A 26,808-nucleotide genomic window follows, 5' to 3' on the forward strand; every position below is an offset into this window, starting at 1 on the left:
GAGAAGAATTTGAGATTAAGGAGATTTTGGATTCTCGTATCCACAGAGGGAAACTCCAATATCTCATAAGATGGAAAAACTATGGACCCCAAGATGACACCTGGTTGGATACTTCTGACGTTCACGCTCCCAGGCTTATACGAAGGTTCCACTCCAAATACCCGGAGAGACCAGTGCTATAGGCCTTCCGTAGCCGGCCTTAAGGGGGGGGTACTGTAAGATTCTTCCAGCCCAATTCTTCCGCATATAGCTACCTGTCCCTTTAAATCTCGTGACGTCATCACTAGGCGCCGCTCTGAGCGGCTATTTCAATCGCCGGTTTTCACTCACAAGGTGTTCGTGCAAACCGCTTGTTACACAGCCTTGTCTGATGCTGCCGAAGCCTCCAGCTATTTCCTGTATCTCGCTACGGATCCTGTATCTCGCTACCGATCCTTCTCCTCATTACCGGACCCCTCATCTCTCTAAAACCAACTAGTGATAAGTACCCCGCAGGGGATTCCTTCCTATCAACTTACACTATCTACTCTTGTATACTAAAGACTGTTGCTATCTATGCATTACTATTTCTATCATCTGCACTGTTACATAGATTGCTAGCTCTTGAGTCTACTACCATCTATATCCTTGCACTGAGTTAGCAATTCCTGTACACTTCATCTGCTGTCCCCTACCACCTGTTAATTGTACATGATTGCTAACCTATCTGCATACTATCTATCACCATCTGCTAACACTCCTGAACATTACTATTGAGTGCCTATCATTGCTATCACTACTCACGCCTGTCCTTTCAGCACATCACCTCTATACTATCGTATACAACCTATCACTCCAGGAACATCTTATCTGAGTGCCTGTATATTTGCATGCTGAGGCAGGCTGGGCCACAATGATGAGTCTGGAGAGTTGGATATGGTGATTCAACACATCTCTGCACGACTACTGAGTGGAAATTCTGCAGCTGCAAATCCAGTTCACTAAACAAACGCCGGAGCGTTACACCGTCTCCCCTCCTCCCGGTGATCGACAATCCGGACTTCTTTTCGGGGGTCGATCAACTTGGCTTTCGCTCCCTGAAGGCCGCCAGCTGCTATCAGGCTCGCCACTTTGTACATGCTAGGGAATGGACCTCTAGATCTCTCCTGCACTCTGACGCTGCTTTTTCTTCTTTGTCCTTCTGGCAAAAGGTTCAACTTACTCATTTTCTACAATCTCTGCCTCCGGCACATCTGTTTACCAGACGTCTCACTTATTTTGAGGAGCTCTGTTCCGTTGCGGCATACGATCTCCCTGGTCTATAGAGCTCTGGTCACACCTGAGGCACCCTTCCAACCCCCCGTACATTGCGCACTGGGAAAGGGATCTCAACCTGACTTTCACGGACTACCATGTCGAACGACTGTTGTTTTTCGCACATAAAACCTCACTATGCTCTCGATATCAGGAAGTGGGCTATAAATGCCTAACCCGATGGCACTACACCCCGACAAAACTTAATCGGATGTTCCCGGCCTGTCCGGACGCTTGTTGGAGATGCGATGAGGAGGTGGGTTCCTACCTCCATGTCTTCTGGTCCTGCAATCGGTTGCAGCCCTTTTGGGCATCGGTACTTCACATCGCTCAAAAATTCACGGATCATACCCTTATGCTGGACCCGGCCCTCTTCCTTCTCCACCATCACGAGTTCCCGAGGGCATCTTATCGGAAATCACTCCTACCGCTTCTGTTTACAGCGGCGAAAAGTTGCATCCCCCCTCTTTGGAAACAGACTCAGCCCCCTACAGTAGCTATGTGGCTACGTAAAGTGACATGTCTCAATGAAATGGAAGACCTGGTAGCGACAGAGCAAGGAACTAGAGACAAATTTTTGAAGCGCTGGTAATACTGGCATGAATTCACTTTTACGGCAGAATACCGAGATTTACTAGCCTGATGGCGGATGTAGCGTGGGGGCGGGCTGTCCCCCCTCCCCCTTTCCTCCACTTTCCTTCCCCTTACTGCCTCCCTTCTACTCCCCCTCTTCTTCATTTTCCCCTTTTTTTCCCTTTACCTTGGTATCTCTCTGGATGACATGTTACATGCTTTAATGTTTCATTCAATAAAAAGAATTAAAAGAAATATACATATATATTTAAGATATTGTCACTGCCTTGGTTTACCAGCAAGGACCCGCCCCAGGATGCATTCGCTCGAGTTAAGTTCATGAGCAACATTTTTCCTTTAACTTTCCCCCCACAAAATCAGGAAGAATATGCCAAGATAATTCTCGTGTGTGCAGCAGAGGAGGAGTTAGGAGAGACACTACTTATTATTGTCCCCAATGTCCCTCCCAACCTGACCTATGTATCGGAGAATGTTTCAGAATTTATCACACATTTGTAAGATATTAGTTCTCCTTATTTTTAACAGACTGCCATTTCCCTGTTTAAATACCTGTGTGGATCATTTGCCTGCTACCACATTTCTACCTTCCACGTTAACTGACCCTGGCATGTTTACTGACGATGCATTTGCCTGCCATTTTAAACCACGTTTCTGACTGCCACATGCACCGACCTTAGCCTGTTTACCGACTATGCCTCTGCCTGCCATTTTAAACCAAGTTTCTGACTTCCACATGCACCGACCTCGCCCTGTTAATCAACCTGCCACTTGGACTGATCTTTTGCCCTTCTACTTTAGTACACAGGGATCTCACATATCTGAGGGGCTTCATAATAGTGTTCTGAGTAGAGAAAACCAGTTTTTGTTTTTTTGTGTTCCCAGAACTGGGTTTGGAGTCTGGAGGCTTCAAAGAGATTTGGTTGGGAGAAGCCTCTACCCCGTCCCTATTCTTTACTAACAGAGGTCCTAAGCCTGATGATCCTTCCTGGTGCCTGGACCAATACTTTGACTGTGCTGACCATATCGCTGCCTGCAAAGACCCAGGACTTTAAGGACCACATCTCTTCCTGCTACCTGGACCAATGCTTTGGCTGTGCTGACAGTATCTCTACCTGCTGCCTGTACTGACTATGGACAGTATTCCTGCCTGCTGCCTGGACGATTGCTTTTGCTTTCGCTGACCACATCCCTGCCTGCTACCTGGCTGCTCTCCTCTGTGGTCCACTGCACTACTGAAACCACAGGTAATCTTTTGTTTACCCTTTGCTCAGCAGAATGTATTTTAGGGTTTAATTGGTATGTACATATTATGTGTTAGAAATATGAAGGGCCTTCAAAAATGCAATAGGTTGTCAGGAAATGAAATGTATAATTTATGCTCATAGAACATCTGAAGGTGACTACTTGGATGTTGGGCCTCTGTATATGGCCAGGATGTGTAAAAGTCTCACACATGTGGTATCACAATACTCAGGAGGAGTAGCAGAATGTATTTTGTGGTGTAATTTTTGCTATGTACACGCTATGTGTTAGAAATAGCGTATAAATTGTCAATTTAGTGTAAAAAAAATAAGTTTTCATTTTCTTTCCACGTATTCCAAAAAACTTGTGAAAAAAAATTACATGTTCAAAAGACTTATAATGCCTCATAGAATATACGTTGGGGTGTTTGCTTTCCAAAATGGGGTAATTTTGTTGGCATTTCCATTGTCCTGGTGCTCCAGGGTCTTTAAAAATGTGATATGTCGTTGTTAAATTAGATGTGTAATTTATGCAAGTAGAACGCCAGGAGGAATTACTTGGATGTTGGGTCTCTGTATGTGACAAGGCTGCAGGGCCGGCACTACCGCTAGGCGAACTAGGCAGTGGCCTAGGGCGCACTGCCGCCTAGGGGCGCACTTTGCAGATTCAGACTCACCTACTGTTCAGTGAGTGAGTGACCCGGGCCGTCATCATCATCCGGAGCTGGGCCGCCCGCATCCGATCCGACTCTGTGGCCGCCGCCGCCGCCCACCGCTGCCCGCCTCTCTCTCTCCAGCGTCTCCGCAGCGGAAGTTCTGAACACACACAGACAGTGGCAGTGGAGGTTGCTAGAGCCGCTTGGCGTCTCTAGCAACCAGTGACTGACCTGACGTGACGTCACTCCTTCCTCCTCGTCCTCCTCGGCTCCTCTGCTCCTCACCGCCCCCCCCCTCCCCGGCCCGGCTGCCCCGCCTACTCTGATTTCTCAGATTTCTGCCTCGGCTCCTCCACACACACACTCTACGCGCTCTCCACAACTCCACCCACTCTGCACCCACTGTCAGCGGCTCAGCGCGGTTAGCACCTGCAGCTGCAGGCAGCATATCTGATGTGACGTCACGTGACTGAGGAGGACTGAGGACGAGGAGGACGGCGGACCGAGGAGTGGACTGAAGTGACTGTGCAAGTGAAGAAGAGGAGAACATCACTGGATCAGGAATCTCAGAGGATCAGAGAGATCACCAGGCACTTAGACTGTGTGCAGTTCTGGGTAAAATCTAATTTTTTAATAAAAACTTGTAACTGACTGTTATGATTCAGAATCATGAATGATTAATTGATATAACACCAGCAGCACTGGACTATTAATTTTTAGAACTATTGTTTAATCTGCACCGTTTATGTAAGATCTCATATTGATATTGATATTGATTTTTATGCACTGTGCACATCATTTGTATGGTCTAACATTTTGTCATCCACATGTTTTCAGTCATAAGTACCCAGGCCATGAGGCCAAGGCCATGCTTGCTGATCATAAAAAATATACAAATGCGCTAGTGAAAAAATATATTATATATATAAGCAGCAACTTTCAGTGTAAATTATAAATATATATAATATATTTTTTCACTAGCGCATTTGTATATTTTTTATGATCAGCAAGCATGGCCTTGGCCTCATGGCCTGGGTACTTATGACTGAAAACATGTGGATGACAAAATGTTAGACCATACAAATGATGTGCACAGTGCATAAAAATCAATATATCAATATGAGATCTTACATAAACGGTGCAGATTAAACAAAATGACAATAAGGGCTCTTTCACACGGCCGCTCAGCTGTTCTTATCCGCTGCTGGACTTTTTTTTTTTTTTTTTCACGGAGCGGATGACACAAATGTTTGCGGATGATATACGGACATAATGTAAGTCTATGGGCATTGCGGAGGTCAGCGGATGACACCGCTGACATCCGATTTTCCTTCCTTTCCGTTTTTTACACGGAGGAAAAAATAGGGTTCTGTTCCATTCCAAAAAATGGAACAGAACTGAAAGGAAGAAAATCGGATGTCAGCGGATGGTATTCCGCTGACATCCGCAGTGCCATTCACTTACATTATGTCCACAAATCATCCGCAAAAAAATAGGATGATTTGCGGGCAAGCGGAGCGGCCGTGTGAAAGAGCCCTTATTCTAAAAATGAATAGTCCAGTGCTGGTGTTATAACAATAAAAAGTGACAGTAGTGAAAAAGTCCCAATTGTGTGTCTGTGGTGATCAGGATTTTTGCGATCACCACACACAATTGGAACTTTTTCAGTACTGTCACTTTTTATTGTTATAACACCAGCACTGGACTATTAATTTTTAGAATTATTGTCATTTTGTTTAATTTGCACGTTTATGTAAGATCTCATTTATTGATATATTGATTTTTATCAGATGATGAGGCTGCTGACATCAGTGTTCAATGTCAACATGATATGTACTAGCCTAGAACATAATATGGGCACTGCGGTGTGATATGGTCTGGAGACTGGACTGGACACTTTTGGTGTGAATGATTCGAGTACTGCTGGTGTGATTGAATATGGCATGCCGATGTGATGTGTGGGTACCTCCAATCAGAAATGGTCACTTCTGTTGTCATACATGTACCTCTGCTGTAATATGGGCACCATGTGATGTGCAGCACACCACTGGTGTCATATGGGCACCTTTGGTTTGATATAGGCACCAGTGGTGTGATCTGAGTACCTCTGGTGTCATATTCAATCACACCAGCAGTACTCGAATCATTCACACCAAAAGTGTCCAGTCCAGTCTCCAGACCATATCACACCGCAGTGCCCATATTATGTTCTAGGCTAGTACATATCATGTTGACATTGAACACTTCTGGTGTTATATGGACTCCTCTGGTATGATATGGGCTTCTCTGGTATGATATGGACTCCTCTGGTATGATATGGGCTCCTCTGGTATGATATGGGCTCCTCTGGTATGATATGGGCTCCTCTGGTATGATACGGGCTCCTCTGGTATGATATGGACTCCTCTGTTATGATATGGACTCCTCTGGTATGATATGGGCTCCTCTGGTATGATATGGACTCCTCGGGTATGATATGGACTCCTCTGGTATGATATGGACTCCTCTGTTATGATATGGACACCTCTGGTATGATATGGGCTCCTCTGGTATGATATGGGTTCCTCTGGTATGATATGGGCTCCTCTGGTATGATATGGGCTCCTCTGGTATGATATGGGCTCCTCTGTTATGATATGGACTCCTCTGTTATGATATGGACTCCTCTGGTATGATATGGACTCCTCTGTTATGATATGGACTCCTCTGGTATGATATGGACTCCTCTGGTATGATATGGGCTCCTCTGGTATGATATGGGCTCCTCTGGTGTGATTTGGGTGCTCCTAGTTTGATATCTGCACCCCTAGTGTGATTGAGGCTCCATATGTGCATATATCAATAGAACATGCCCAGGCATCAGCACTTGATCTGGCTGAATTGGTGAAAAAATTTGCAAAGGAAAAGGCACGCAGAGTGAAATTTTGATGTGAGCACTAGCACTGTTAACGTTGCTGTTTATATTCTACTCATGTATTTTAACTGCTGTACATACCTATCTAATGGTGTGCTGGTACATGTAATGTATTGCTGATGCTCTATCGCTAGTTTTTTGTTCTTTTTGGTGTTCAGTGTTGTTTTGTAATGTAAAAAAATTCAATAAAAATTATCTGATTAAAAAAAAAAGAAATTGAACTGACGGTAAGAGAAATATTTTTTTTCCCCCGGGGGCGTGGGTGGGGGGCGCAAGTAGCTGGTCTTGCCTAGGGCGCAAAATAGTCTAGCACCGGCCCTGCAAGGCTGTGTAAAAGTCTCACACATGTGGTATCACCATACTCATGAGGAGTAGCAGAATGTATTTTGGAGTGTAATTTTGGCTATGTACATGCTATGGTTTAGAATTATCGTATAAATCGACAAACATTGTGTAAAAACAAATACGTTTTCATTTTATTTCCACATTTTCCAAAAACTTGTGGAAAAAATGACATGTTCAAAAGACTCATAATGCCTCATAAAATATATGATGTCTAGGTGATATATGGTGAACCACAAGTAAACACCTGTTACACCTTTATCACTATTGAACCCAATGTGATGTGTTGTGATAACAGGCACTCTGATCAAACTTGTACACTGTTGGGTAATATAAACCACATGTATACAGCTAGTGATGCTGTTCCCATAAGTGACACGGGGGGCCGGATTTAAAGAAACTGCAGCTTCAAACATCTATGACGTGTTTCAGTTTCGCCGCGTTCAAATCAATTAACTGGCGCTGCGGCGAATTGGCTAGTGAAACAGCAATAATGAATTCCGCCGTCAGCGGGATTCACTTACGGTCGCGGCTTCGCCAATTCGCAAACTTATGTCTTCGTGCTTATAGCAGTTTCACATAGCGATGTGGGGTAGTGGATTAGTGCACACATCACACGTCTGTAATTCATCTCCCTCTGCTGTAGGTTCGAGGCTTACCATCTCCACCTACTTTTTTTATTTTCTTTTTTTGTTTATATTGCTAAAATGTAACGGATTACATCATATATATTGCTAAATAATGTTACACTCAGAAGCGCTTGCAAACTTACACCATTTTAAGTGTTTTTTTGATCTTGTCTGTGTGTCAAATCGATCTTATGATTGAAAGTACCAAAGGCAAGTGACCAAACCCCTACCCTACTTCAGGGCAAGATGAAACCTCACAATTTTACCATGGTCTTCTTCCCACATTCCATACAATGTTTAGTTCTTTAGCTATATGTGCTTTTTAGCCTTAACACACTCCTTTTTTTCCACCATACAGCTTCATTCTGCACAATAGCTAAGTGCTTTGCAACTTCACTGCAGTTAACAACATCATGGGTTCAAATCACATCACTACACTTGGGATCTCTTTTCACTCTCATTTTTTTTAACAGTTTTTTTTAACTATCTTGAATTTGGGGGGGGGGGGGGTGTCCTACCCAAATTTCAAGCACATCAATGGAAACAACACAATTTTGATTTTATGAGTGTGGTCCTAGTTTTATCGAGATGCAATTCTTTACATATTTACCATGGTTCTTACAATTTCTTGACCAATAAACATAGGTGTCTGATATTGGACTCTCTCCATATTTCAACAACACAGACCCTCATAGTCCAACACTACATTTGCCTCACACCTCAACACAACACTGTCACATCCCTACTCTACATTACAACCCCTCACATCACCAGTACAAGCAGCATGCAAAGTGCAAAACTCCGGCCTTGGCAGCTTAATGGGCCATACACTAACAATTTGTCTAGACTTTTTCCTGTAGACTTAACCAAACCATATAATATAAGCTCAAACCTCAACACTTTCAATTTGGATGCAATCAGGCAGGCCCTTGCACTACATAGAAAATGTCAATCTGAAGGATAAAGTCTTCTCTAAATCTTACAGTGTGAATGGCCCTTTTGTCTGTAGGCACCCACACAAAACAAAAAAACACATGTTCAATTCTAAAGTCTTTATTTATTTGAGAATGACAGCAGAAGGAGGGATGCAGCAAAATAATATTGTCACTCTCCAGTCCGTGTGCCTTTACAGCGCCAGACCACGATCTTTGCTCCATGGCTACGGGATTCTGATGTCTTCCACAACTTCAGGCAGAGTTCAGAATCCATTCTGCACCTCTACCAGCTCATAGGGGACAGGCATGGCAAGGTTGCTGGTCAGCTTCCAAGCCACTTTCGAAGTTCCAGGGTGTTCATGTTGGTCATTGGCCATGTGCCTTACCAAATATCCACTGACCACAAAAGAAGATGAGTGGAGTCCATCAAGGTGGGTTTCTACCACCTACACCCGCAAGCAGTACCACTCCTGGAAAAATAAAACAAAGGATAAGACATTTCATTATGAAAATCACATCTTAATGCCTGTTTGCTTCATTCTGAACTTCATTTAATTTCGACATCACGAGTGAAATAACACATTTTATGCCAACTTACACAAACCAGAAATCATTAATGTAAACATTTGAATACACACCTGTGACGCCAGACAGCCCATCACCACAGGCTTCCCATGGTACGTGCCATGATTCCAAGATGTTGATGTTCTGGAAAATTACAACACCATAAGATACCAAGCAGCCGTTCATGTTATCAATAACTACACAGGTGGCATAGACACAAATAAACACCTGCCAGCTCTTCTCAGCCCTTTACACTATTCACAATACCAACATGTTTATGGTTAGATGTGCATGTTTTTGCTCAAGTAACACAATTTTACCAATGTTGACTACACTTTATCTACAATGGCAAGTGTCATTGGCAGATGATAATGACCCTCTGTCTCCCTGTGAGTGGCACCTCTGCTAACTAGCTAATTAATACACATGCCCTATCTTGACCGGTTACAGTACTTACATGTAAAGTGGCTAGCAACCAGGGTATTCCGGGTGGCCATACCGGCAGCGGTGCTCCGCCGCCTGGGGGCCGCCGGCTGACGGACCTCTGGCTCCCTCTCCTCCGTCAGCTCCCAAGATTCATCCCGGGCAACGCACATGTTGTGCAACACGCAGCACGCCAGGATGATCTTGGAAGCCTTTGTAGGAGAGTACAGGAGTTCACCCCCAGGCCGGGCCAAGCAGAGAAACCGGGATTTGAGAAGACCTATGGTCAACTCAATGATACTCCGGCTTCTCCGCAAGGCCCTGTTGTAATTCCTCTCTGCTGGGCCCTGGGGGTACCTGATTGGAGCCATCAGCCACGTCAGCTGCGGGTAACCAGCATCCCCTGAAAAATAAGAAAAATATACATTAGTTCTTCCTATCATGTGACTTTAGATGACTCCTCAAAATGGGAGACAATTAGGCATTTTACTAAACAACCTGCTCGTCTGTTTGCAAAAACTCATATGAAACATCTCAACTCTGTCTAACTGCCTAAATCACTAATACAAATGGGAAAAAGGACACACAAAGTGGTGGGTTTCTCTTGCAAGTTCCAACTTGGCCCCTATTTTGTTCCTATTACATTAGCCTAGGTCTTACTTCTGGAATATATCTGCAACTAGAGTGAGGAAACCAATATTGACTCACTTATGCAAAGTACTTTGGGGATATGGCAATACCATTGGAATCATTTGTAGGTTTTCTTTGGGTGGCTAGAGGACACCATTTACACATTGGTTAACCACCTTCATTGGACTCAAAGACAACTTTGCAAATCTTTCTTTTGTGAGCTGCTAAGCTGCTGATCTGGTTGTGTGTGAACAGCCTGACAACTCCTAACACATCCATTTTAGGTAGGCTTTGCTTAAATCAGGGTGTACACCGATGTAGCTTATTCCTATGTCTATGTAATCTTACAGTTTATGTTGTTAAGACAAAATACTTTACCAATAAGCCACCCTTCGGGCATTTGTCCACTTTCAAACACCTCGTACAGAGTACTGGTTCTTAACATACTGGAATCATGGCACGACCCTGGGTGACCAGTGTTGACACTCATGATGCGCTGTTTGGCGTCACACACTAATTGGACGTTCACAGAGTGGTACTGCTTGCGGTTCCGGTACTCACTTTCGTGGCTCCTTGGTGGCCTAATGGCTATGTGGGTGCCATCGATTGCCCCTAGGATTTGCTGCATGTGTGCCCGCAGGTAGAAACCCAACTTGACTTCATTCCACTCATTTTCATTCTGTGGCCAGTGGATAAAATTGGGCACTATATCCACTATGGCATTAATGACCAACATGAACACCCTTGAAACTGTGGGCTGGCTAATGCCCATGATACTTCCCGAAGTGGCTTGGAAGCTGCCACGCCCTAAAATATACAAAGTGGCCAGCAATCTGGCCATGCCGGGCACCGCATGGCCGCGCTGTGTGTCCGGGTCAATTTTGTCTGCTATGAGCTGGTAGAGGTGTAGAATAGTTCCTTGCTCGAGCCGGAACTTCCTCCTGACATCAGAATCCCGCAGCTTGTCCAAATAGATCCTTGGAGCAAAAATGCGTGGCTGGCGAGGTAAGGGCACACGGACTGGAGGTGCTGCTGCTGGAGGTGCTGCTGCTGCTGCTGCAGCTTCCCCACCTTCTGCTGCAGCTTCCCCACCTTCTGCTGCCTCCTGTGCTAGGGCCTCCTCAAACAAGGCACCGATAAATGCCAGCATTGCACCATCTAATGCGTCTGGGATATCGTCCTCCATTTTGAACGCGCAAATTCGCGAATGCGCAGATATATATAGAAACGGCCGCTAATTATCACACCTGTGAGCCAGCTATAAAAGGAGCACATGGCCAATATGGCTGCTGGATGTTATAGATCGATGTTTCTTATGTGCTAGCAAGACATAGAAACATAGAAACATAGAATGTGTCGGCAGATAAGAACCATTTGGCCCATCTAGTCTGCCCAATATATCTGAATCCTATGAATAGTCCCTGGCCCTATCTTGTATGAAGGATAGCCTTATGCCTATCCCATGCATGCTTAAACTCCTTCACTGTATTTGCAGCTACCACTTCTGCAGGAAGGTTATTCCATGCATCCACTACTCTCTCAGTAAAGTAATACTTCCTCATATTACTTTTAAACCTTTGCCCCTCTAATTTAAAACTGTGTCCTCTTGTGGTAGTTTTTCTTCTTTTAAATATGCTCTCCTCCTTTACCGAGTTGATTCCCTTTATGTATTTAAATGTTTCTATCATATCCCCTCTGTCTCTTCTTTCTTCCAAGCTATACATGTTAAGGTCCTTTATCCTTTCCTGGTAAGTTTTTTCCTGCAATCCATGTACTAGTTTAGTAGCTCTTCTCTGAACTCTCTCTAGAGTATCTATATCCTTCTGGAGATATGGCCTCCAGTACTGCGCACAATACTCCAAGTGAGGTCTCACCAGTGTTCTGTACAGCGGCATAAGCACTTCTCTCTTTCTACTGCTTATACCTCTCCCTATACATCCAAGCATTCTGCTGGCATTTCGTGCTGCTCTATTACATTGTCTTCCCACCTTTAAGTCTTCTGAAATAATTACTCCTAAATCCCTTTCCTCAGATACTGAGGTCAGGACTGTGTCAAATATTCTATATTCTGCCCTTGGGTTTTTACGCCCCAGGTGCATTATCTTGCACTTATCCACATTAAATTTCAGTTGCCAGAGTTCTGACCATTCTTCTAGTTTTCCTAAATCCTTTTCCATTTGGCGTTTCCCTCCAGGAACATCAACCCTGTTACATATCTTTGTGTCATCAGCAAAAAGACAAACCTTACCATCGAGGCCTTTTGCAATATCACTTATGAAGATATTAAACAAAATTGGTCCCAGTACAGATCCCTGAGGTACCCCACTGGTAACATGACCTTGTTCTGAATGTTCTCCATTGACTACAACCCTCTGTTGTCTGTCACTCAGCCACTGCCTAATCCACTCAACAATATGGGAGTCCATGCTCAATGACTGCAGTTTATTGATAAGTCTTCTATGTGGGACAGTGTCAAAAGCCTTACTAAAATCTAGATATGCAATGTCTACTGCACCTCCACCGTCTATTATTTTAGTCACCCAGTCAAAAAAATCTATAAGATTTGTTTGACATGATCTCCCTGAAGTAAACCCATGTTGTTTTTCATCTTGCAATCCATGGGATTTAAGATGTTCCACAATCCTATCCTTTAATAGGGTTTCCATTAATTTGCCTACTATTGATGTCAGACTCACTGGTCTATAGTTGCTCGATTCCTCCCTACTACCTTTCTTGTGAATGGGCACGACATTTGCCAATTTCCAGTCTTCCGGGACGACTCCTGTTACTAATGATTGGTTAAATAGATCTGTTAATGGTTTTGCCAGCTCACCACTAAGCTCTTTTAATAATCTTGGGTGTATCCCATCAGGACCCTGTGACTTATTTGTCTTCACTTTAGACAGCAATCTTAGAATGTCTTCCTCTGTAAAGACACATGCATCAAATGATTCATTAGTCATCCTTTCAAGTGGAGGTCCTTCTCCTTCTTTTTCTTCTGTAAAAACTGAACAGAAGTATTCATTAAGACCCTGTGACCCACAACCTACATTATCTGGAGGTAAGACAATTGTATCTCTCTCTCCCCAAAAAAAGGAAGGAGAGAATTTGTACTTATCTTGGGTGTGCTTAAGTTGTCTATGGTGAATCCCCTCCAACCCACAATAGCTTGGGAACCCCTCAAGTGTCTTTTAATCATTGGCAGTTGGCCCCATGTGCATGTGGTTTGGACATGTGTTTTCTCATGTTTGTTAAAGGTGTGCAGTCTAGATTTGGCATCTAAACCTGCCCCCTTACCTTCCCAGCTTCCAAAGACACCATTTTTGCTTTCCTGATAACTGTAATTTATTATGTGCACGTATGTAGGTCATGCGATTTCTCATGTATGTTTAATGTTTGCAGCCTCCTTTTGCCTATAAAGGATTACACCACCCCCCCTCCACCAAGTCTGTTTGTGCCATTAGGTAAGTGTTTGGAGGGCCTTGTGTGATTTGTACCCATATGCGTTTTCTTATGTGTATTTTTTCCATTTCTTTGCAGCCTCTTCTGCTCTTTGCCACCACCACCACCACCACCGTGTTTGTGCCATTAGGTAAGTGTTTGGAGGGCCTCGTGTGATTTGTACCCATATGCGTTTTCTTATGTGTTTTTTTTTTCCATTTCTTTGCAGCCTCTTCTGCTTTTTTTGCCACCACCACCACCACCACCGTGTTTGTGCCATTAGGTAAGTGTTTGGAGGGCCTCGTGTGATTTGTACCCATATGCGTTTTCTTATGTGTTTTTTTTTTCCATTTCTTTGCAGCCTCTTCTGCTTTTTTTGCCACCACCACCACCACCACCGGGTTTGTGCCATTAGGTAAGTGTTTGGAGGGCCTCGTGTGATTTGTACCCATATGCGTTTTCTTATGTGTTTTTTTTTTTCCATTTCTTTGCAACCTCTTCTGCTTTTTTTGCCACCACCACCACCACCGTGTTTGTGCCATTAGGTAAGTGTTTGGAGGGCCTCGTGTGATTTGTACCCATATGCGTTTTCTTATGTGTTTTTTTTTTCCATTTCTTTGCAACCTCTTCTGCTTTTTTTGCCACCACCACCACCACCACCGTGTTTGTGCCATTAGGTAAGTGTTTGGAGGGCCTCGTGTGATTTGTACCCATATGCGTTTTCTTATGTGTTTTTTTTTTCCATTTCTTTGCAGCCTCTTCTGCTTTTTTTGCCACCACCACCACCACCGTGTTTGTGCCATTAGGTAAGTGTTTGGAGGGCCTCGTGTGATTTGTACCCATATGCGTTTTCTTATGTGTTTTTTTTTTCCATTTCTTTGCAACCTCTTCTGCTTTTTTTGCCACCACCACCACCACCACCACCGTGTTTGTGCCATTAGGTAAGTGTTTGGAGGGCCTCGTGTGATTTGTACCCATATGCGTTTTCTTATGTGTTTTTTTTTTCCATTTCTTTGCAGCCTCTTCTGCTCTTTGCCCACTACTACCACCACCACCACCACCACCACCACCACCAAGTCTGTTTGTGCCATTAGGTAAGTGTGTTCTGTAACTGTTCACTAATTATACTGTATATGAAGAGCAATCTGCAAATCCTGTTTTTTCTGTTTTCTCTTTTGTCATTTCAGATTTAGGAGTTTGGGGCTCTTTGCTGCTGCTGGACAGCCAGATTCTCTGCCCACCTCGTGCTCCCATGGCCCCACCCACTGGAAGGATGAGAAGGGGCAGGGTGGCCAGGGTGGCCAGGGGGGGCAGGGGGGGCAGGGGGGGCAGGGTGGGCAGATCGTCTGGCTCTGGTGTGAGGGAGGCTCCAGCTGTATCCATGAGGGAGTCCACCATCCCCATTCCGGAGGAGGAAGCCGGGGGAGGTGGTAACACACCAAGTGGACAAGCTGGCTCTTCTGACAGTAGTCCTGGAGCGGGTCCGTCCACCAGAGTCAGCTTGTCCACATTATCCCGGCTTCCCCGTTTCACCCACAATCAGTGCTGTGCCCTGGTCCACGCCTATATGGCCAGATATCAGGCGATACATGGGACCAGGGCCGCGTCTTACTCAGTAACAGAGAAGAACAGATTGTGGGATGAAATCCGGGATGCTGTAAATGCACTGGGTGAAGCACCTCGCCACCGTGACAGTGTGCGGAAGAAGGTCAACGACATCTGTGGGTCCGTTCGGAAGAAGCTAATTGCATGGGCTGCGGAGGGTCTTTATGACCGACAAGGTCGGCTGGATGAACGTGCACGAAGTTCTCTCTGGGATTATCAATTACCTTTCTTGAACATCATAGGACCTGATACCATCTTTACCAGAGAGGACTTAGATTCGGATGCTTTGCACCGAGGTAGGATATTATCTTGGATGTCAATTGTGTGAGTTGTTTGGAAAAGATTAACTACTATCCTATGTGTGACATTAATAGAATGTGATACTTGCCCTTCCAATTGTCCTTTTTTTGTTTTCCCCAACCTGCAATTTGTTCATCTGTAGCACGGATCTCAGCCCCTCCACAGCCCATGCAGCTTGGCGAACCAGACGGACTCACAGGTGTTGACATCAGTGCTGACCCTCCTCCTGGTAGGTCCAATATCATACTGTGCCAAACAATGTAGATGTTTTTTTTTTCCAAGATAGCTCATATTGCTATGTCCTTTACAGAAGATCCGCAGCAGGGAACACACCCAGTGCAGCTAGGCCTGGAGGAAGGTGTTGGTATGTCTAGCCAAATAATGTTTTTTGGAATCTTATTAACCCCATTAACACACATGTTTTTTCTTATGAAAGAGTGTTGCCTTTTAGATGTTTACCCTGCAAAACACAGTTGACAGCATTAATGGGTGCCGTCATTAGTAGGCAGACCAAGCCTTCTTAACCTTTGGGAGGGTTTAGCAAGTGTCCTATGAGCCCAGGAAAGCACTTTTGAATGTTTGGCCTCAATGCTTCATTCATGAAGCTAGGAGGGCAATCTGGCCATAATCATTACTGACTAAGGTTATGTACTAAACATGTTTTTTTTTTTTTGTTTTTAAAAGAACATCAGGCCCCTCTTGACGTTGCAGCTGGAGTTGAATCAGGAGCTGGCGACGATTCTGCATCCAGTGCTGTGGTATATGATATAAGGGAACAAGGTGCACATGTAACATTTCAATGGTAGCATTGATTTTGGACTAGATGTGGCTTACATTGTGTGTGTTAAATTAGTGCTATGACATTCTGACGATGCACCAGCACAACAAGAGTTCTATCTTGAACATCAGGGAATTATGTTATAATTTGGTGTGCCACTAATGTTCCAAAAACATCCAGGATCTTTAAAGTCCGGCCCGTCTTTGATTTTCCAGGTCCAAATTCATGGGTATCGTTTGGTTGGGTTGTCCTCTAGCCGATTGATGGCAAGATTTTAGACAACATACGTAGATGTATAAAGTCATTGGTGTAGTAACAGATTTACCAAAAGCATAAACAACCTACCACACCAGGGTTAATTGGGAACACCTTCATGTTGAATCTTTTTTGCCTTTGTCATATTAGTCCTACCAATATAATATGTACCCATTATCAGAAGTGTTGCTAGCTTGGATAATCTTTCAATGAACAAGTACTCATTAGAAGCACATCAAACTTTTCAACGTTCTGCTTGGGGTGTTAAGTTGTCAAACTAATCTGAAATATTTAGTCATGATGTTTGATAATGATTTGGTCTATTTATTCTGCTTTCAGGTAGCCTTAGATGCAGAGGGATTGTCACCTACCCAACTTCGTCCATCTATGCTGGATGTAGCCGAGAGGCTGCTTGATGAGTATCGGATCCAAAATGAGTTAAGGAGGCGTACTCAGCAATCTACTGAGGCAGTACGTCTGCTCGGGCTCATACAGGAATCTGTAGCAACAATGGTACAGGTTCACCAGGATATGTTACAGGTTCAACAGGATATGCGTAACAGCTTGGTAAGTTTAGCAGACCAGCATCAACGGGATCGGCAAAGTGTTGACACTCAGGTGCTGGCCACACGCCAATGCCTGTTTGGATCTGAAGATGCCCCATTGGCAGAGCCCTCCCAAACATCTCACTCACCTGCCACTGCAGGTTGTGGTAGTGGGAGGGTAATGCCAGTGTTGGCCACTTGTCAGGCAGCTGGGGATGGGACAATTCCTCCTGTAGCCACTCCTAGCACTTCACACTCCGTTCGGACTCCCACACCCCTCAATGAGCAATCCTCCTGCACAACCTCAATGCGCACTGGTTCCACAGTACCCTTTCCACCTGACTACATTCCCTCCACACCTTTATCACTTCACTCCTCCCCAGGCCGTTCTTCTTTTTTGTCACCAATGCGACATGTCGTTTGCCCCCGCACCGTGGACCACAACAACCAATCAACCACCACTCCCCACACATCTTCACAACCCTTGCACCACCAGCAGCATCAAATAGCCTCGGAGCAGCAACTATCCCATCTCATGTTAATGGCACACGTTGCCCAAATTCTTAGGCTGACCCCAGAGCAGATGAGACTATTGGCACAACATCTTCTGTCTGGGACATTTCCAAGGTTCAACACCCTGCATCATCAGCAGCCTCAGACACAAGATATGATCCTAATGGGCCACTTGACCACAACTCTACAGCTAACCCCAGACCAGATGGAACTATTGGCCCACCATTTGATGGCAGGAACCTTAACAGTGCTCACCACACTGCTTCAGGCACCACCTCCAACTTAATTTTTTGTTTTTTTGTTTAATTTGGTTTAGTTTTGTTAATGATTGTTACATTGGCCAATTTGTTGGGCCATTTTTTTGTTTAATTTGAGGGTGGCACAATATGATTTATTATAGTGCTTTTTTTGGGGATGAAATAAAATTTTATGCAAAATGATTAGTTTGTGTTTGCTCTTTGGTTTTTTAGGAGTGTTGGTGGCCAAGTAATGGCCCTGGTTAATGTAGGCATTTATACACACGTGCTTCTCGATCTCCAAACATATGATTTCATGTAAATTTAGATAACTCAATGTTCACATAACGACCCAAGAAAAGGTCTCCCTTCAAATGTAGCTTCAAAACAAGTCTCAAGGCTAACATAAACCAAAGCCAACATACTAACAATTACAGACCACACCACTCGACTAAACAAATACAACACAAAAGACATTCGATGTGTACACCAAAAAGAAAACTTGGGTAATAAAATAAATGTTTTAATAACACATGTGGGTGTCTACCAACTGTAGTGTACAAAAAATATATTACAATATATAATAGAATGAACTAAATTGCCAATGTAACATTTGTGTTGCAAAGAGCAACATACTTTAATTTTATTTAGATAAACATATTTTATGTGTTTTATAATTTTTTTTGAGGTTTTCACTAAAACAAGTCTTTTTTGTAAACATTTTTGGTTTAGTTTGTTACCAAAAACAACAAGTCTTTTTTGTAAACATTTTTGGTTTAGTTTGTTACCAAAAACAACAAGGCTTTTTTGTAAACATTTTTGGTTTAGTTTGTTACCAAAAACAACAAGGCTTTTTTGTAAACATTTTTGGTTTAGTTTGTTACCAAAAACAACAAGTCTTTTTTGTAAACATTTTTGGTTTAGTTTGTTACCAAAAACAACAAGGCTTTTTTGTAAACATTTTTGGTTTAGTTTGTTACCAAAAACAACAAGTCTTTTTTGTAAACATTTTTGGTTTAGTTTGTTACCAAAAACAACAAGGCTTTTTTGTAAACATTTTTGGTTTAGTTTGTTACCAAAAACAACAAGGCTTTTTTGTAAACATTTTTGGTTTAGTTTGTTACCAAAAACAACAAGGCTTTTTTGTAAACATTTTTGGTTTAGTTTGTTACCAAAAACAACAAGTCTTTTTTGTAAACATTTTTGGTTTAGTTTGTTACCAAAAACAACAAGTCTTTTTTGTAAACATTTTTGGTTTAGTTTGTTACCAAAAACAACAAGTCTTTTTTGTAAACATTTTTGGTTTAGTTTGTTACCAAAAACAACAAGTCTTTTTTGTAAACATTTTTTTTTTTTGGTTGCCAAAAACAAGGCTTTTTTTGTTTTTTTTGTTTTTTTGGGTCCCAAAAAAAGGGTTTTTTTTAATTTTTATATTTTTTTCAAGGCTTTTTTTGTTTTTTTTTGTTTTTTTGGGTCCCAAAAAAAGGGTTTTTTTTAAATTTTTATATTTTTTTTGGTTGCCAAAAACAAGGCTTTTTTTGTTTTTCTTTTGTTTTTTTGGGTCCCAAAAAAAGGGTTTTTTTTAAATTTTTATATTTTTTTTGGTTGCCAAAAACAAGGCTTTTTTTGTTTTTTTTGTTTTTTTGGGTCCCAAAAAAAGGGTTTTTTTTAAATTTTTATATTTTTTTTGGTTGCCAAAAACAAGGCTTTTTTTGTTTTTTTTTTGTTTTTTTGGGTCCCAAAAAAAGGAGTTTTTTTAAATTTTTATATTTTTTGGTTGCCAAAAACAAGGCTTTTTTTGTTTTTTTTTGTTTTTTTGGGTCCCAAAAAAAAGGGTTTTTAATTTTTTATTTTTAATTATAATTTTTTTTAAGGGAGAAATGTCACATTGCTGGGTACAATAACAAAACCAATGAAAAAAAACTATGATCTTTTTAACGGGGTGACATTCCACACAAATGGCTCCTTTGGGTCTGGAGCAACCCCCGAAATGTTTTCTAAAACTAGAATTCGGTCAATACACCATGTCACATACTCCAAAAGATCCTCATATGTGAGGTGGGTGTGCCCTGGGTAGAAAAAGACATAACAATTAGTTTTAGCCAAAATGATCCAAACAACGATTGTAATTAATGTGCCTCAACAAATATGCTTAGGAGTCTATTGTTTGGCTTTTATCAACACTCTGAAGCAAATATGCTAAATTGCTGTTGTAAACCTTGAACTCAAACTTTCACAGCAAATTGGTCAAAAGGTTACATAAGATGGCTTGGAATGTTAGTAGCAGTTCCACCAAAGCTAAGTAAAAGGCTTTTCTTCATGTCAACACAAGCAATCATTTAGAAGAATGTAAGGTGTTTTGGGTTCAATTGGTCAACACGATACATGTGCACACATTTATCTCTATCACCATTGGAGTTTGTGTAGCGTTCTCTCTCCCTCTTACTGTCTATAGATTGAATCTGACACATAGTAGAGACTTACCCTTTGGAATTCGGAGGGCCAGTTCTGGCCGGAGGAGATATGTCTGCTCCCCTTTATGTTTTTCCGCCATCCCAGCTGTGTTAAGAGAAAATAAAAAATGTATCTAAAAATCGAATCACGCTAACTGTAGGTTACGCAGTCATGAAAACGCTCTAACACCCACTCATTACCCCTCCACATTTCCCTGACAGTTAGATTTAGACTTTGATATGGTGGTGATGCACATTTGTACAGTGCAAGCGTCATTCTACTGGGTGAAGCTTGTAGCGTTAAGGATACGTACTCCCTGCTTTGGTGCTGATTGTGTTTTTCGGATGTTTTTTGTGCCTCAGCCCTGCCTGTTCTAAGTGTTGGAAACATATCATTTTGGGAGGGCTGCGGAAAACTAATCAGGTTAGACTTACACTCTCTAGGTTTTTGGGGACAAGAGAAATAACAATCCTCCTTTTTACATGGCCCCTGTACACACCTCTAGGCACCTCCCTCCTGTTGTTTGACCCCACAGCAGGCAGCTTGCTATGGAGGCACATGAGATGAAGCCAAGCACCCTGTGCCTGTTCAGGCACTAGGCTGTGAGCCAGCCTTGCCCCCCTCCCTTCCAATGGTCTCAATGATTAGGAGTGACAGCATCAGGAGGCAATATTGGCATGCTGTCACCTCAGTTAAGGAGGAGGGGGAGTCTGTTCCAGACAAGTATTAGTGCAAAAATTTGGACCGTAAAAAATGGTCCCAGTAAGTCTTAGGGGGAATATGCACACCTATCACTTGGAATACTAATGCATAGAATGCATTCACATAAAGAACATGCTGCCTTTAGAACAACTTGAAGCCTGAGCGGGGACATACACAGTTAGCATTTCTCCACTTACTAAGTAGACACATTACTGGAAAAGCACACAACTTACCCTCATCAGGTTTTTTTTGGGCCCCTGAAGTGGATGGCGTGGCTGGCTCTGGAGAAACTGCACAAAAAGAACACAAATTGTGAACTGGAATGTGGTACATTACCGAGGAAGAGTATTTATGAAAGATTGACAAACACACATTTTCAGTGTTGACTAAATCAGGACATGATTAAATTACAATGTCCACAAAAAATTTACAAGTACAAAGCACACCATTTCCAATGTAGAGAAACTAACACCAATTTAGAATAGGGTGGCTTGAGATAACTTACAAAAGATAACATGTCCTGTAAAGCTCCCCAAAACCACCTTTCAAACATGAAGGTTAAGCAAGAGTGTTTCATGACCAACCTTCCTGTCACATATAGCAAAACTACACTTGCTTAGACTCCAACTTAGATTATCCTAGATACACATCATCCTAGCACACACAATTCATGTGAGAATCTAATTTTAGGTACTTACAGACTAGTTCAGGGGAGCCTGGAGTGGGGGAGGATGGGGGAGACCCTACATGGGGGGATGGTGTCCCTTCATGGGGGGATGGCGTCGTATCTCCTAGAAACACAAAGACACAAATACAATCCTTGAACCAAAGCTATTTGATAAAGGCACACAGAAAGTAGTTGGGAAACATTGAAGGTAGTAGTTACTTTGGACTGGGTAAGCAGCGGCCCCTCTTCCCCAGTCCTCCACAACTAACATCCTCAATGTCAGCTGCTACATAACCCCAATGGCAAAATATAGATATTACAGCCCTTAGATTTCCCAGGACACATTGAACACACAAACACATGTAGAATACTTACTTCCCATTTGAGGAGAGCCCAGGTCCTCATCCGGTTCAGACCAATTGGCCTCTTCTTGGGCAACAATGTGTTCCTGGCCCGGATCCAGGCGACTTGGCCCTGCCTGAGGCTCCTCTCTTGCTGAAGTTACATCAACCACAAAAGAAAACAAAACAAACAATCATTCCTCCAAGTTCGACCTAATACACAACACACCAGCACATCCACATTACTTACAGTGGGCCTGAGAAGGCTGAGCCTCCACATCCTGATCACTGGTTTCTAAAATAAAAGAAAAACATTATATATTATTTATGGACACAAATAGGCAGTAACCTCTCATCATGCTAGCACCATACTCAATGCCCCTACAATTCAGAACATAGAAGTGCACTTACACCAATGAGATGCATTGACCATGTTTTAAAACAGGAGGGCACCATGCAAATTAAGCGGGCGCCTAAGGCCTCGCACCTACAGGGGCCTTGCGGCCAGTGGCGGAGCACCAACATTTCGAAGGGCGCAGTCAGGGAAATCTCCCAAGTAAAAGATTGCTTTCAATCCTCGGATCAAAAAGTTGCAGCAGTGTGCTGCAGTCCCTTCACTGCGTCTGCCAGGTGTCTGTTGTCCGCTGACACTTACTCCTCCTTCTCTGCCTGGGGATTGGCCGTCTGATCATGTTATCCTAAGATGTGGAGGAATCGGTAGGTGTGTACCTGCACCAGTAGGAAGTGACTGGCCGGTCAACTCACTCTGCTATCATCAGTTGTTGCTCTGGGAGGAGAGCTCCGCCCTGGACCCGGAACATACAGGTAACCAGGCCCAGACTTGATATTTTGCAGGCTGGTCATAGATTTGTTGTGTCCACTATGCAAAGGGGTTGAGTAGCCCCAGGGAAGTTGGAAGAGTCTGAAAATGGTTGGTGGAGGAGGAGGAGAAGAAGGCCCTGGGTGGCTGGGGGACAAGGAGAGGGCCCCTGGGGGTTTTCTAGAGGAGGAAAGATCCACAATGACGCCAGAGTCAATTGCCAAGGAAGAGAGTGGAGCTGAGCAAGTCCTGCCTATCTGACATGAAAGCCAAACATGGTGTAGATGGAGCCCTTTGCCCTACACAATGACAGCACCGGAGGTGGAAGGTGAGTGGTAGCGGGTATTTGACATTATAGAGCATATGGACTCTGTCCATTATTGGTAGTTTTGTTTGGAGTTGTCCTTTAGATGTTTAACTGTGTTGTTTTTGACCCAAGCTGTGAGGGACTGAGGTATGACAGCCCACTATGCTGAGACTTATAGTGCCCTAGAATGTTGAGGACTGAGGAATCCTTAGTCACTAACAGAGGGCACTACAAGTCTTAGCATAGCAGGCAGTATTTCCTCATTCCCCTACAGAGAGCATTACAAGTCCAAGCAGGTAGCCTTCTGCAGTGGGACTTGTTGTGCCCTTGACTGTGGTGGACTGAGGAAGGGAAGTGTAAGAGGGTCTCTGTAAGCTCAGATTTATGGGGGAGTTTTGGGGACCACAGAGTTCCCTTTTACACCAGAGTCCACAGCTTCCCCCCTCAAATAATGGTTCCCAGAACTCTCATTACATCAGAGTCTTCACACTTCCCTCTTACAGTGTAGTAAGTCTGGAGACTCCGATGTAAAGGGGGCTCTCTAAAATGTGATTATAGATTTGAAATTTCTACCATTTTTATTTTCTACTTACGATCCACAATTTTCAGCTGCTCAAATGGCTCGCTGCCTCGTAAGGCATATTGCAGTGTGGCCGTCCTCCTCCTCCTCTTCTTCACCAAAAGCACAAGAGGGTGCCGGCCGTCCGCTTTGGCTAGAAGCAGAAGAAAAAAAAAGAAACATAAAAAATACGAATGTACATAGTAGTATTAAAGGTTGTGAAGAGACACTTGATGGAGGTAGGAAAGGTAGGAGCGAGAGGGAGGGGGGGGGGGGGGTGTGTTGGTATTAGTGTTGTTGCATAGCTAAACACATGTCCACCTACCCAAAAAATTGTAACCTATCTGGTCACATGTAATGTATATTTTTACTTACCGGAGATTTGCTCCACAGCCTTTATCAGGAGCCTGGGTGAGCGCCTTTTGGCATCACTCCAGGCCCGCTGCAGATCCACCATATCAGCCTGGAACTGAAATCCCCGCTGCAGCCTCATCACACGACACATCATCTTGTGCTTTTGGTGAAGATGCATATTAATGCTATCATACCCCCAGAGGAGGAGGAGCTGTGGAAAGAGCAGTGTATGTTTGAGTCCAAGTATGTCCAAAATAGTACAGTCTTCAAATAACATGCTAGGTCGTCTTTGAGATATTGTAGAACAAAGAATTCCATTTCTGGTGATACATATACATCGATGTCCAAATCTACCTCCATGACATAGGTTGTCCCACACTGGTGATTTCCTCTACATGATATAGCCATTTTCTCAATTGGCCTTTCATGACACACCCAGGGCCACCATCAGGGGGGGACAGGCAGTCACTGTATTTACAACCTTATTGCTGTCCATTTAGCAGGGTGAAAGTAACTTTACACACATGTAGCATAGGTATCAACTTTTGTCACCATGTTAAAAGGACAGCAGTATGGGTAGCATTACAGTGACTGTTATTAGTCCAGGCTCACTAAACTAGCCAATGCTTGGAAAAGCAAGCCATGCAGATTGCTTTTCAGGTCCCTTTTAACATGAGCTGTCTGATTGGGTGTGGCTGTTAATTTTTGACGCAGACCTGATAAGCCCCTCAATTCTCCTTTATGGAGTGTTATATGTAAATGGGATTGCTTCATTTGAGATGCAGATTTAAACTATGTATGGCCAGGCTGAAGGTACCCAAGTGGATTGCTCGATCACCTGGAGGACAACGTACAACCAGTCTGTCAGATTTTACACACACTTATCGCTAGCATCTCTTGTAGCCACTAGCAATAATCACTGTGTTTTCCTGGCAGGGGCAGCACCGGGTGAACACAATGGCTCCGCAGGAGGGTTTCCCCTGTCTGTGTTGATGGTGGAATCAAGGCAAAATGTTTTTCCTGCAAGCCACGGGACAAACAAAGATAGTTTTGTAATTAATCCATGATTTTGCCAAAATGGAAAAAAAAAGAGGTTTGCTTTGTATATTCTTAAGTTTGCTACATAACTAGAACATGTAACAGTGTTATATCATTGCATGAGATTTCCCCTCACTTCCTGTCTTGGTGTCACCACGACAGGAAATGAGGGAATCTCCCGTGGGGATATAGCCAGCAATTCTTTCCTTTTATATATACTATGGACATTATAAGGCAACAATTGCAAGCTATTTCCCCACAGTGATATTCCCCTCACTTCCTGTCTTGGTGACACTAAGACAGGAAGTGAGGGGAAATCTCATGCAATGATATCACCCTATTAGAAATTGGAGTTCCGTCTAAAAAGTATACATAAAGTAAGCACTTGGTTTCCAAAGTGGCAAAATTATGGAGGAGTTAAAACCCCATAGTGTGATTGGGGAATCTGACGCTGTGCTCCTACACTCCTCAATGTGTCTGTTCATTATGCTGTGCTGAATTATCCTTGATTCGCAATTCCTGCAAGAGTTGCACATGGTATGTGGGAGATGCGAATTTAAGGTGGCATAATTATTCACACAATCACACATAATCCTTTTTAAAGGTCCCCAGCAGAATTTGATGGCATAGTGGTTCACAGCAGTGCCATCAAATTCCAGTTAGATCTGTAAATTAACAAAGCAATGTGATCTGGGGGTGTATTTAACTTGCAATGGACACCCCCATTCATTATCATATGGCAGTGTGAGATGGGTGTGTTGGGAATGTGATCCATTAAGAAAAGTGATTATACACTCATGTGTTTCTTTTAGAGGTGATTTGTTCAAGGCAATCCTTTGAAGACATGACCATTCCAGATTTTTGGGATCACTGATTCCATCTCAGGTGAACCAATTAGCTGCTGTGTGCAGATCCAGCTTATGATGGTAAGAGTGTCAGACAAGACAAACGGGGCCGAGCTTGCAGTGTGTATGGATGTATGTAAGGCAATAATTTTTGGCATTATGCATTTAGGGAATATAGTTACATAGTAGGTGAGGTTGAATAAAGACAATAGTCCATCCAATGTTTCTAATCTTGCATATATGAAAAGGGTCAATACATTTGTCTTTATCTAGACAGATTCCAAAGCGTCAGAGCAATCTGTCACAGATAATTGTGTTTCATTTTGTGTAAACGTTGAAACTAATCAAATCTATCTATATACAGGCATAGCCCACTTTAAGTACACAATGGGACCAGGGCATGTATGTAAACTGTATGTAAACTGAAAATGTACTTAAAGTGAAGCAATCCCTTTTTTCTTTTCTCAATGCATGAAAATACACCAACTCCATTGTAAATTTTGGCCACATTGACATAGCCTTACTCCGAAACCATGTGGGAGCATGTTAAGGGGATCCAGGACTGTGACATGATAGATTACCTAGGCAAGCTGCCCAGCCACAAAATGGATATGGTGTAGTCCTGGGTACCCTCTCGTTGCTCCCTAAGTTTGTTATCCCTGTCACTTATGGTTTGTGAGCAGTGTCATGCCAAGCTGAACAAGCTGTGTCCTTACTCACGATTGTATATAAAGTGAGTGTACTTAAAGCAGGGTATGCCTATCTATATCTATATAGAAAGATCAGAGATGTGAACCTGTTCCCTATTATATACACTAATATATGGT

This window comes from Pelophylax lessonae (assembly GCF_965119305.1).
Source record: "Pelophylax lessonae genome assembly, chromosome: 3".
In the NCBI taxonomy this organism is placed as follows: Eukaryota; Metazoa; Chordata; class Amphibia; order Anura; family Ranidae; genus Pelophylax; species Pelophylax lessonae.